We start from the raw sequence: 14,075 nt of genomic DNA on the forward strand, positions 1-14,075 counted from the left end.
TAGTTTTAATGGGAGCAAGTGTTCGCTTCAGTCTTATTATGGAAGACATTTCCCTGTGAGAGAAGAGATGTCCAACAAAGAAGTGTCTCTGTTGCTCTCTGGCGTGAGGCCTGTCTGATGTGCTTCTCAATCAGTAATCAAATAATGTCAAACGCACCTCAGGGATTTCCGTGGCGTAATGATGTGATGTAATAAGCTGTTTTTTTTAATTTATGTCTCACTCCAGGACATGAGTGAAATTTAGAAATGACCGATTTCCTCAGATGCTGCTTTAAAGCGTGTAACTAATGCAAGATAATAGAGAGATCTTCCACATTTAGTTTAGCATGGCTGTGCATCGGAAGCCTGTGAACAAACATTTGTGGCTTGTTTTTGTGTCTTTAATTGTTGCAATTGAGCTTGTGTGATTTTTAATGTATACCTTGTGTGAGCTTTTCGTTCATATTGAAACATACACTAACCGGCCACTTTATTAGGTACACCTTATTAGTGCTGAGTTGGAGCCCTTCAGATCTGCCTTAATCCTTCATGGCAGAGATTCAACAAGATACTGGAAATATTCCTCAGAGATTTTGCTCCATGTTGACATGATAGCATCACACAGTTGCTGCAGATTTGTCGGCTGCACATCCATGATGCCAATCTCCCGTTCCACCACATTCCAAAGCTGCTCTATTGGATTGAGGTCTGGTGACTGTGGAGGCCATTTGAGTACAGTGAACTCATCGTCATGTTCACCAGTCTGAGATGATTGAGCTTTATGACATGGCGTTCCTCAGTGTTTTAATCTTTTGATAAAATATTCTAAAGTGTGACATATCAAAAATTAGGATTTTTTAAAATTAAATAATTGTGTATTAAGAATATACAAATAGTGTGTGCATCTTCATTGTTGCACAATTATTTACCTACTGTATAGTGCTATTTATTTCATATTTTCATACTATTTTTTTCTTTCTAAATGACTTAGTGGTTCCAAAAAAAACAAAAAACAAAAAACAAAAAACTTGGTAAACTCTGAGATAAAAGCTTCACATGTGAAGATGCAAAGACCTCTAAGGCCCAATCCCAATTCTACCCTTTAGCCCTTCCCTTTACCCCTACCCCTCGTTTTGCACGTTCACGCCAAGGGGTAGGGGTGTCCTAATTCTCTTTAGCTTGAAGGCGTAGGGCTAAGGGGAAGGGGTGAATAGCCCTTTGAATGAAGATTTTTCAGGACCACACTCGAAACCAAGGGGTAAGAAAATTTCCCAGAATACACCAACCAGGCCCGGATTAAGAATTCAGAGGCCCCTGGGCACAATGTCTTGTAGGCCCCCTACCTAGCCGCATCACTATAAATGATTTAAAAAATAAGACTAATGTAACATTTTTAAAATAACATTTAAATAAAACATCTTAGGATGTTTTACACAGCGGATGCCCTTCCAGCTGCAGCCCAGCACTGGGAAACACCCATACACACTCACTCATACACACACTCATACAGTACAGCCAATTTAGTTGATCAATTCCCCTATAGCGCATGTGTTTGGACTGTGGGGGAAACCGGAGCACCCGGAGGAAACCCACGCCAACACGGGGAGAACATGCAAACTCCACACAGAAACACCAATTGGCTTAGCCAGGACTCAAACCAGCGACCTTCTTGCTGTGAGGCCACAGTGCTAACCACTACGCCATCGTGCCACCCCTACATTTATTTATTTTTTCTTCTTAAAAATAGACAACAGCCATGTTAATGAGCAGTGATGCACTGATATGTTTTTGCTTATTATTTTTGTTAATGCTGGCTTTGTTTTTCATTATGCACTGATGTTTGGTGCTGAGCGCTTGGTTGCTGCTGCGTGTGTGTGTGTGTGTGTGTGTGTGCACAAAGGAGGAAAGAAAAGCATTGTGCAGCAGATTGCATTTCTCTTAGGATGTATTGTTGAGTGTGTGTGTGAGTGCCATCGGCTTGTGTAACTGCATTCTCTGCTTTACAGTATCATATCTGCAGGCATGTAGGACAAGCGAGGTCTCAGCGCTCTGGGAAAATATGTGAATGTGAATCGGGTAATGGAGAGATGGCAAAAGTGTTAGAAGAAGGAGTGTTAGTGTCTTTTGCACGTCATCACGTTCTCTGTCCATGCATTAGAAAGGAGCTGGTTGTGAAAACATCTGGCTCTCAGCCACTGTCCCACTGGCCGTCCTTCTCACGCTCACACACATCCTACTGCACCTCTGGAATCACTTTTTTTCTTTCTTTTTTTAAATGTGTTTTTTGTTGAGAACTTTTAATTTAAAAAGTAGTAAAATAACGTTTTATTAAAAAATATACATTTTATTTTTTAAATTTGTATTTTATTTTTATTTTATTAAAAATAAAATTTAAAATAGAAAAAATACGTTTTATTAAAAAAATAGTTTATTTATTATTTTTAAAAAATATTTATTTCATTTTATCAGATTTTTAAAATGTATAAGTTTTATTTTATACTTTAATTTAATTTTATTTTATTTAAGTAAAATTTAAAATACTAAAAAATTACTTATTAAAAATAAATTGCATTTAAATTTGTATTTTATTTTTATTATTTTTATGTAATTTAATTTTATTTTATTTTATGTTATTTTATTAAATAAAATATAAAATGTAAAAAAATATGTTTTATTAAAAAAATCTATTGCATTTTATTTTATTTGTAAATTTAGACTTAAATTTAGACTTATTTAGACTATTTTATTTTATTTTATTAAAATAGAATATAAAAAACAGCAAAAAATATTATTAAAAACATAAATTGCATTTAGTTTTATTTTTAAAAATTGTATTTTACTTTATTTTATTGTATTTTTTAACATGTATTCTATTTTATTTATAGACATTTACTTTTGCAAAAATGTATTTAGCAAGTTTGGTGAAACATATTTAAAAGAAAAAAACTAATTCAATATTTAAGTAATTCATTTATATATACATTACATATATACTAGTACACGTTAGAATAAGAATGTTGTTTAATGTGTTATACAACACATAGGTTGATATTTATTTATTAATTTATTCATTTAATCTATTTGAAACAATAATGCAGACCTTTTATTTAAAGTGACATTTAAAGGCTTAACTATCTTAATAAGGTTAAGGTCGGGTTATTAGGCAAGCCATTTTTAACAGTGGTTTGCTCTGTAGACAATCCAAAACAAATATTGCTTAATGGAGGCTAATAATATTGACCTTAAAATGGTCTTTAAACCGCTGTTATTCTAGTTGAAATAAAACAAATAAAACTTTCTCCAAGCAAAAAAAAATATATATAGGAAATACTTGCTCTGCTAAACATCATTTGGGAAATGTTTGAAAAAGAAAACAAAATAAATCACAAGGGGCGAATAATTCTGACTTAAATAATTAAAAAGAGGCCATTATAATTGTGTCGTGAATCTTTTTTCTCATTTAAAGAGTCATTATTCTGTCAATTAACTTTTAAGAATGGTATTAATATGTAATGATATTTAAATAACACAGTCAGCTTGTGCCACTGTAGATGAGGTCAAAAATAATATTAGCGACGCTGTAATAAAATTCCTAGCATATTTATAATGGCTTCATGACTGATTTAAGTCTTATCGTCAATCCCAGCTGCAAGAGCAGCAACTAATAACTTGACTTCTAGTTGATCATTTGGAAAAGTGGCAGAAGGTGGATTTCTCTGTTGATCTGTATCCCAATCATCACAAATACTGCAGAAGACCTACTGGAACCAGCATAGAGTCAAGATTTTCACAGAAATCAGTCAAGTTTGGTGAAGGAAACATCATGGTTTGGCGTTCCATTCAGTATGGGGGTGCGTGAGAGATCTGCAGAGTGGATGATCAACATTAACAGCCTGAGGTATCAAGACAGCAAATCCTTAAGCAGGATAGCTCTCCTTCTCATACTTCAGCCTCCACATCAAAGGTACATCAAGATGCTCAAGGATTGGCCAGCCCAGTCACCAGAAATGAACATTATTGAGTATGGCTGGGGTAAGATGGAGGAGGAGACTCTTGATGAGCTCTGGGAGTCCTGCAAGAAGACTTTCTTTGCCATTCCAGAAGACTTTATTAATCAGTGATTTGAGTCATGTCAGAGATGTATGGATGCAGTCCTCCAAGCTCATGATGGAGTCAGACACCATATTCATTCTGTTTACTCTGCAGCAGGACTTTACATTCTATACTGGACTTTAATTCTGTTAATTGTTGAGACTTTAGTCTAAGCAGAGTCAGACCTTACTGTCCTAATGAAATCAGTCAACATCAAGGCATGATCAGATTTTATTGGGCTAAAATAATCGTCATCTAGAGGCCTTTGCCTTTCATATAAACCACTTCTGATACTAAACGATCAGCTAGAGGTCAAGTTATTATTTACTGAACCTAAAACTTGGATAGGCCACAAGACTTTTGTCATCTTTATGTCAAGTTTTCATCACAAACAATGTCATCTTTGCATTAAAAATGTCATAACTAAGCATTTAATTACATTGCATATAATCAAATTCACATTCATGATGTTTGTGATGTCTCGATCAGAAAAAAATTTCATGACAGTCTTATGAACACCCTTTCAATCAAGGTGTTAAAATGAATATATCTGCGCAGAAGGAGAAAGAAACGTAAATAATTCATGTTCTGGTGAAGTGATATGCTTACAGTGATTGCTTTACACAAATCTCCCATATACTGTACACACAAACGCCTATACACCAGGTACGCCAGCAAAGCTCTCATGTCCACACACACTGCTGACCTTTGTAAATGAAAGCCTGTATGATGGAAATGGTCTGGAATCTCTCATGGAAGTGCTTACACTATGCTTGACCTATCAAGAGAAATTTCCTCTCAGCGGAGCGTGACCCCATGACCAAACACAAAACACAAAGACTGATGGTTTACCTCTGATCTACATTTACCATGAGGCCAGAGGAGAACGTCTCAAAAAGACGACAGAATCGTTCCCAAATGATGTTTAACAAAGGGTTGAAATTTTCACAGTATTTCCTAGAATTTTTTTCTTCTTCTGGAGAAAGTCTGATTAGTTTTACTTTGGCTAGAATAAAATCAGCTTTTATTGTTTTGAAATCATTTTAAGGTCAATATTATTTGCCCCCTTTAGCAATATTTGTTTTGGATTGTTTACAGAACAAACCACTGTTATAAAATGGCTTGCCTAATTACCCGATCTTAACCTTATTAAGCTAGTTAAGCCTTTAAATGTCAGTTTTAGCTAAATACTAGTATATTAAAGAATATCTAGTCAAAAATTATGCGCTGCCATCATGACGAAGATAAAATAAATCAGTTATTAGAGATGAAATATTAAAACTATTATGTTTAGAAATGTGTTTTAAAAAAAAAAATCTTCATTTTGTTAAACAAAAATTGGGCTAAAATATATGGGAGAGCTAATAATTCTGACTCTTTTGTTTTGTTGTTGTTTCCAGGCTTTTTTGGGGGGGGAATGTCAGTCAAGGATGTGTTTTGCCCTGTAGTGCTGGTGTTTAATAAGCGCCCTCATCTGCTGGTAAATGTGATGATTGTGTTTGGGCTGCAGGGATACTGGACGTGCTATTGATTTTGCAGTATCAATTGATAACGGGCGAGGAAGTGTGAGGAGGAGAATGATGAAAACAAAGAAAGGATTAAAGATTTTCTCCAGTGAAATGCCACTGGTGGGATCTCTTTTTCCCCGCAAAAGCAGCCCTCATTTGCACTGACCTGGAAACTGAAGGATGATTTAAGCAGCGCTGGGTGGACTACTGAGAAAATTTTAGTTACAAATTGCATAATAGATGCATAAATATTAGTTATGAACATACTCCAGCTAAAATGAGAGGATTATGAAACACTGAGTATTTAAATGTTTTGGGAAATGGCTGAAGCATTAATTGGGTGTAAATATTAAATGAGGACTCCCTGCATTAGTAAACATGAAAATGGCATTACATGGGGAAACGACTTTCAGGTTTTCATTTTCTTTTTTTGCATGTACAGCAAGATAAATGGCACTGTGCATTTAGTTTTAAGCTTGATTTTCTGTAAATTACTGCAAATTATATTAGGCAAGATAACTAAAATCTATTGTATATTACAGTAAAGATACACAATACATTAAATGCACGTACAGCAAGCTAAATGGTACTGTGCATTTACTATTGAGTTTGATTTACAGTAAATTACAGTAAAAATATTAAAGTAAGGGGAGTAAAATACTGTATGTTTTACAGTAAAGATGTACAATACTTAAAAATGTACATCAAGATAATCGGTTCTCTGCAATTAGTATTAAGTATTATTTACAGTAAATTACAGTAAATTATATTACGTGAAAGGACTAAACATACTGTATATTTTGCATTAAAGATGTACAATACTTTAAATGCATGCACAGCAAGATAATTGGTACTCTGCATTTAGTATTAAGTTTGATTTACAGTAAATTACCGTAAATTATATGAAGTCAGAGGACTAAAATACTGTATTTCTTACAATAAAGATGTACAATACTTTAAATGCATGTACAGCAAAGTAAATGGCACTATGCATTTAGTATTAAGTTTGAGTTCCAGTAAATTACAGTAAATTATATTAGGTTAGAGGACTAAAACACTGTATTTTACTGTAAAGACGTACAATACTTTAAATGCATGTACAACAAGATAAATCATACTTTGCATTTACTATAAAATTTGATTTACAGTAAATTACAGTAAATTATAATAGGTGGGAGGACTAAAACACTGTATTTTACAGTAAAGATGTACAATATTTAATTGCATGTACAGCAAGATAAATGGTATTTTGCATTTAGTATTAAATTTGATTTCCAGCAAAGTAAATTATATTAGGTTAAAGGATTAAAACACTGTATATTTTACAGTAAAGATGTACAATACTTTAAATGCATGTAAAGCAATATAAATAATACTGTGCATTTACTATAAAGTTTGATTTACAGTAAATTACAGTAAATTATATGAAGTGAGAGGACTAAAACACTATATTTTACAGTAAAGATGTACAATACTTTAAATGCACGTACAGCAATATAAATGGTACTGTGCATTTAGTAATAAGGTTGATTTACAGTAAATTACAGTAAATTATATTAGGTGGGAGGACTAAAACACTGTATTTTACAGTAAAGATGTACAATATTTAATTGCATGTACAGCAAGATAAATGGTATTTTGCATTTAGTATTAAATTTGATTTACAGCAAAGTAAATTATATTAGGTTAAAGGATTAAAACACTGTATATTTTACAGAAAAGATGTACAATACTTTAAATGCATGTACAGCAAGATAAATAATACTGTGCAATTATTATAAAGGTTGATTTACAGTAAATTATATTAGGTGAGAGGACTAAAACACTGTATTTTACAGTAAAGATGTACAATACTTTAAATGCATGTACAGTAAGAAAATTTGCATTGTAAATTTACTATAAAGTTCAATTTACAGTAAAATACAGTTATTTATATTAGATAAGAGGACTAAAAACACTGTTTATTTTACAGTAAAGATGTACTTTAAATGCTTGTACAGTAAAATAAATGGTATTGTAAATTTTGGATAAAGCTTGATTTACAGTAAATTGCAGGCAAGTAAGTTATTGCACATTCTACATGAAATTGTTAACAGTGTAATATCTCCGTGTGAAAGTCTTCCTGGAAGTTTTCTGCAATAAGAGGCCACAATCTGCTTCCAAAAAGGTACTGGCACCACCCCGGGCCTCCAGAGAACTGCTAGCATTCGAGCCCCCGTTTAATATGACATTTCAGATTGGATTTATAGCATATCAGCAGAAATTCCCAAGACGACCTAGTCAGAGAGAACGAACGACTTTCCGATATCTAGCCCTTTGGCTTTTTGCATCCGTATCGATTTCCGAGAGCAGATTTTAAATCATGTTTCTGTAGCGAACACGAGTCGGAGTGTACATACCCTACAGTGAGATTATTCAGATTTATCAGGATGAGTTATTGACTCAAGATTGGATCTGGGGGTCTGTGTGTGATTCTGACCCGTCTTATGCAAAGCCTGAAAATCTCTCCTCAAGTTCTGTGTGCATTATTGAAACTCTGCAAACGTGAAACACCGATAATTATGATGTAAGAGTGTGTTTTTCATGTTATCCTGCAGCTCTGTACTCTTTTCATACTATTGCTGTCCTTGTGATGCTGTTCTTAAAGGGATAGTGCACCTAAAAATTAAAGCACACTCGTTATTTACTCACTTGATCCAAGCTTTTTTTCCATTATATATATACATTTGGTCACATTTTACAATTAAGATTCATTCGTTGATATACAAATGTGAGCTTTTGGAAAAGCTACCGCCCCAGTGACAGCTTGTGAAGCTTTGTTTTCTGAGTGTTTACCACAATGAGCCCCACACGCACACTTATACACATGTGCCGTGAGCCTCTACATGAGGAACAGAACATTTTACCCACTGATAGGGATCTTCGAGTACAAGCCAAGCTGAGAACCAAATCTTGTGAACTGAAATGAAATTACCATTTGCTTCATCGCCTGCAACTCTGCTTCTAAAAGCAATTCCAAACGCAACTCCTGCTGTGGAGCCAGCCGGTCTGGTACTCACTGTATTCACCGCCAGGAGTTTGCTCCGATCTTAACTAATTCTTTCTCTTTTTTTCTTCATTTAAGATTGAATATTTAATTCTTTGCATTTTCCTCTGAAATTAAATCATAACATGGCTTGGCGCAGTGGTTAGCAATGTGGCCTCACAGCAAGTAGGTCGCTGGTTCAAGTCCCAATTGGATCAGTTGGTGTTTCTGTGTGGAGTTTGCATGTTCTCAACGTGTTGGTGTGGGTTTCCTACGGTTGCTCCGGTTTCCCTCACAGTCCAAACACACGCTATAGGGGAATTGATTAATTAAATTGGCTGTAGTGTATTAGTGTGTGTGTGTGTGTGTGTGTGTGTGTGAATGAGTGTGTATGGGTGTTTCCCAGTACTGGGTTGCGGCTGGAAGGGCATCTGCTGCGTAAAACATTTGCAGGAATAGTTGGCGGTTCCCCTGGCGACCCCTTGATAAATATCAGTGGCGACCAAGCGGCAACCTCCTGCTCTCCCTCAGGAAGCCAATACGGAAGTAACTAAAACTGCAATTCATCCGAAATTCCGCTAGTCCTGGCCTCTCCTGGCTCCAAAACAGAGCAAATTTCAATTGAGCCCACTGTTAGAATGGCCAACTTTACAGCAGAAAAAAAGGTGTTTACAGCCTGGTACAAAAAAAGATTTTGGTTAACACAGGTAATATTACCCTTCATGACAACTGTGAGGGGGTGAATTTTTTTATAACTTATCCGTTTCCTTTATATTAAGTTATATTAAGTTTGCATAATTAAGGGCGTGGCCACTTGAGTGACAGCTAGGTCTCGCTGGTCGCCGTCACGTCACCTCAGCTGAATCCTGCAGATTAGCCACTGAACTCGGCATATTTATCGTATTTCTGTGTTGTTTTATGTGGCTTTACACAGTCAACTGCCTTTTGGACTTGTTTCCCACAATTATTAGATGGCATGGCATGCTGAGGGCACTTAATTGTGCTCACAAACCATTCACGTGGCCTCCGTTTCCCATGTGAGTAAAGTTATATGCTTATATATCATCTCTGTACATGTATTTGTTTTATTTAAGATCATTTATTGTTTATATTTATATCTAGAGCTGTAATGCACTCCAGAATCTGTCAGATTGATTAGCTGTGGGCTCTAGAACAGTCATCTGAAGCGTTGTCATACAGTTGTCATGCTGGATTTCATCAATAGTCTTACATTTACTAACACAGACTATATCTGAAGTGTTTGGATGTAATTCGCGTTTTCCTCCTGTTGAAAAACGTCATAAGAACAATGTTTAGTGGCTCAATGTATTACAGCAGTGTTTTTAAAAGTCTAAACACTTCATTGATATAGTATACAACCAAGCACAAGTGGTCAGAATACAAACGAGTCACAGGTGATAAAGTATAAAGCGTTTCTCCCAAAGTAAAGTGTGTCTGAACCAGGTCCAAGCTAAATGCTAGCAGGTGTCTGTAGCTCCGCTCACTCTCCGCCTCTTTGCCCTTGTTTGGTATCCCGCCGTGGGTGTGATGACGCGTGACCAAAATGGCGACGGTTGGCCGCGCCTACTTGTGGCTTCTTTTGCGCTCTTCAGAAACCTATGGGTGACGTCACGGACACTACGTCCATATATTTTACAGTCTATGGTGGCGACCCATGATAAATAAGGGACTAATGTCTAATTAAGCAACAAACATGCTACAAAAACCACCCAAATATAGTAAATTGTAAACTGTAAAATAAATTATGATGCAAAATTAAAACAACACATATTTTTATGTTGCTTTAACTTATTTTGATAAGTTAATCAGTTTTATTTTTACATTATTCAAAGTTTACCGGAACATTTATAGTCAGTTTGATTGACAGAAGTTGAGATGAACTGAAAAGTTCATTTGATTCATCTTAAAAAAATTGTAAAGCAGCAAGATTTTTTTACAGTGTCCTGTTATAAATATTTAAAATACATTTCTAAAATATGCGTAAATATTTAACAACCAGTGCACTTTTTAGCTACACGTTGAAAAACTTTAAGTATTATTTATTTATTTGTTCATTTATTTATTTTTTATTTTTATTTATTTATTATTTATTATTTATTTATTTGTTAAATTTTAATTTACTACACTTTGATTGATTAATCCATTAATAAATGCATGGATATAACTAGGTTTCACATATTTTGTGAATTAAATGCACTTTGTAAATATTTTTAACTATTATTATTATTATTATTTGTATGTTTGTTTGTTTGTTTGTTTTTTTGTTCCGTTTCAATGTATTACACTTTGATTGATCAATCAATTAATACATCCATGAATATGCTAACTAGTTTATTTTGTTAATTATTATTATTATTATTATTATTATTTTAATTATTTTAATTATTATTATTATTTTATGTATTTATTTATTTATTTATTTATTTATTTATTTATTTATTCTATTTTATTAGTTGTCATATTCTGTGAATTAAATTATTATTACTATTTATTATTATTATTATTATTTGTTCTGTTTTAATTTACTACACTTTGATTGATTAATCAATTAATAAACGCATGTATATGCTAAGATTTCTCATATTTTGTGAAATATTATTATTATTACTATTATTACTAATATTATTATTTTTATTTATTCCATTTCATGAGATTTATCATATTTTGTGAATTAAATTATTATCATTATTATTATTATTATTATTATTATTATTATTATTATTATTATTGTTGTTGTTGTTGTTTTTGTTGTTGTTATTATTATTATTATTATTATTATTATTATTATTATTATTATTATTATTATTATTGCTGTTATTAATTACATTTTAGTTTACTACACTGTAATTGATCAGTCATTTAATAAATGAATGAATATGCTAACTAGGTTTTTAATATTTAGTTTATCCATGATGTTTCCTTTCATTTACTTTGATTTTGAAAACTGAAACTGGAATAAAAGTGCCTTTTAGTTTAGATAGATGTATACAAAATGTCTTCATGGAACACATCATGTTTTCATGTTGTCCCAACACAAATTATTAAAATTATCTTAATAGTGTTTTAACTAATTTGATTGGATTAATCATAAAATAATTAAGTTGTCCTCCAAAAACAACTCAAGATTTGTGTTGATTCAGCTCATTTAAATAAATTGTGAAAACAAACAGCAAATGTCATTTTTTGAGTGATTTTTTTTTGGAAAATAAATAGAAATAAACAGGTTTTACAATGCATTAATATACTCGCACATCAGCAGAGTCAGATATTTACTCAAAGCTGTTGTCTACTGAATGTGGAAGGCTGGAGTTTTTATAATATAATGATGTGCAAAAATCCCTCTGCCTGTAATTGGTGCGTTTCCGGATCATGTATGAGTAAATAATGCCCTTTAGATCAGTGCAGATTCATTTTGTTTTGTACGGCGCGCAGGGATGGACCTGAGGATTGAGATGTGCCACAGGGAAATCCAGCTGGAGCAGTTTGCAATTTGCAGCAAGAGTCTCATGACGGAGCATCACTGCGGGTGTTCAGACGGCCAATGAAACTGCAGGAGGACCGGCGTATAAATAGCTGAGCTGCTGCGTTTGATGGCTCCACAAATTAAAGAATCAGAGGACGGGCACAAAACCACTGGAAGTGCAGAACTGGTTTGAATTTGATGCATATTAGATGATATATACAGATTTAAACCAATAACCTAATAATTACAGAACTATTTGTTCTGCTGTCATTTTTTCTTCTTCAAATATTTCCCAAATGATGTTTAACTGTGCAATAAATTTTTCACAGTACTTCCTATAGTATTTTTCTTTTGGAGAAAGTCTTATTTGTTTTAATTCGGCTAGAAAAAAAGCAGTTCTTAATTAAAAAAAAAAAAAAAATCATTTTAAGGTCAATATTATTAGCCCCCTAAAGCAATATTTACAGATCAAACCACTGTTATACGATGGCCTGCCTAATTACCCGACCTTAACCTTATTCAGCCAGTTCAGCCTTTAAATGTCACTTTAAGCTAAATACTAGCATCTTGAAAAAATAACCAGTAAAATATTATGTACTGTCATCATGGCAAAGATCTAAGAAATATGTGGTTTGTCTCAAGCGGTAAAAACGTACTGTACACGTAATATACGTAATGCAGTGTTTTTTGAACACTAAATAAATGCTATTAACATGTTACATCAATGCAAAGCTTAATTAAAAATTACGAATTTTCCGAAAAAAATTTCATACAAATTCTTATCATTTAATTGATATTAAAATGTATAATTTATAAAAGGAGGCACGTCTTAAAACCCTTCCCCCAAACCCTTATCCTTTTATCAGAAAAGAAATGTACAGATGTACAGACTAAATTTACAAGCACACTATAAATTAATAATACCCATTTACTTTAAAATTAACAGCAACTTACAATATTGGTTTCTGCAGTAGGACTAAATTTATAAGCAGACTGTAAATATATAATTACAGCATACTGTAAAATTTACAGCAACTTACTGGAAATGTTGATTGCCTGTAACTGAAATTCATAAGCACACTGTAAATTAATAATTAAAATGTACTGTAAAATTTACAGTAACTTACTGCCAATTTTGGTTACCAGTAACACGGTAAATTTATAAGTGCTCTGTAAATGAATAATTAAATTGTACTGTAAAATTTACAGTAACTTACTGCCAATTTTGGTTGCCAGTAAGGCCGTAGGTTTATAAGAACACTGTAAATTAAAAATAACAATGTACTGTAAAATTTACAGTAATTTACTGCCAATTTTGGCAGTAAGACTGTAAATTTATAAGCACTCTGTAAATTAATAATTAAATTATACTGTAAAATTTACAGTAACTTACTGGCAATTTTGCTTGCCAGTACATTTATAAGCGCACTGTAAATTAGTAATTACACTTTCCTATACAATTTACAGCAACTTACAGTTAATTGTGGTCGCCTGTAAAGTGACGTTTATAAGCAAAAAAAATGTACAATTGTGTAATTGTGTTAAAATGTAAAAAAAAGCACTACTCTAATTATTTATTTATAACGTGCTTGCAACGTTCAGTCTTACTGGCAACCATAATTGCCAAAAATGTACTGTATTTAGTAAAAATTTAGTATGTTTAAGTACATTTTTGCCGGATATATCCAACGAGTCTGCTTTTGGAAAAAAAACAAACTGACAAATTCAGTTAATTCTATAAGTTTGCAGCAGTTTTCTGAGAACAATCTGTATCTGCTGTAGGAGTTTCAGGGTTTCTGAGGTCTCCGGTTTATACTGTGGCAGGTGTTCTTGTGCAGAACGCTTCAATGCCTCAGTGGTTCAGGTCATTGCTGGGAATTTTAATGACTAAAATGAGACAAAGGTTATTTGCTGCACTGGAATTCTCAGCAACAGAGATGTGCAAGACCAGCAAACACACAATCTGTGGTGTAAATAAAAGCAATAT

At 33.2% G+C, this 14,075-nt stretch overlaps 1 protein-coding gene across 10 annotated transcripts in view; it reads left to right on the plus strand.

Moving 5' to 3' along the window:
• Nucleotides 1-14,075, plus strand: part of grik2 (glutamate receptor, ionotropic, kainate 2) — a 339,915-nt gene that overhangs the window by 29,733 nt on the left and 296,107 nt on the right.

Source organism: Danio rerio, chromosome 16, assembly GCF_049306965.1.
Source record: "Danio rerio strain Tuebingen ecotype United States chromosome 16, GRCz12tu, whole genome shotgun sequence".
Taxonomy (NCBI): Eukaryota; Metazoa; Chordata; class Actinopteri; order Cypriniformes; family Danionidae; genus Danio; species Danio rerio.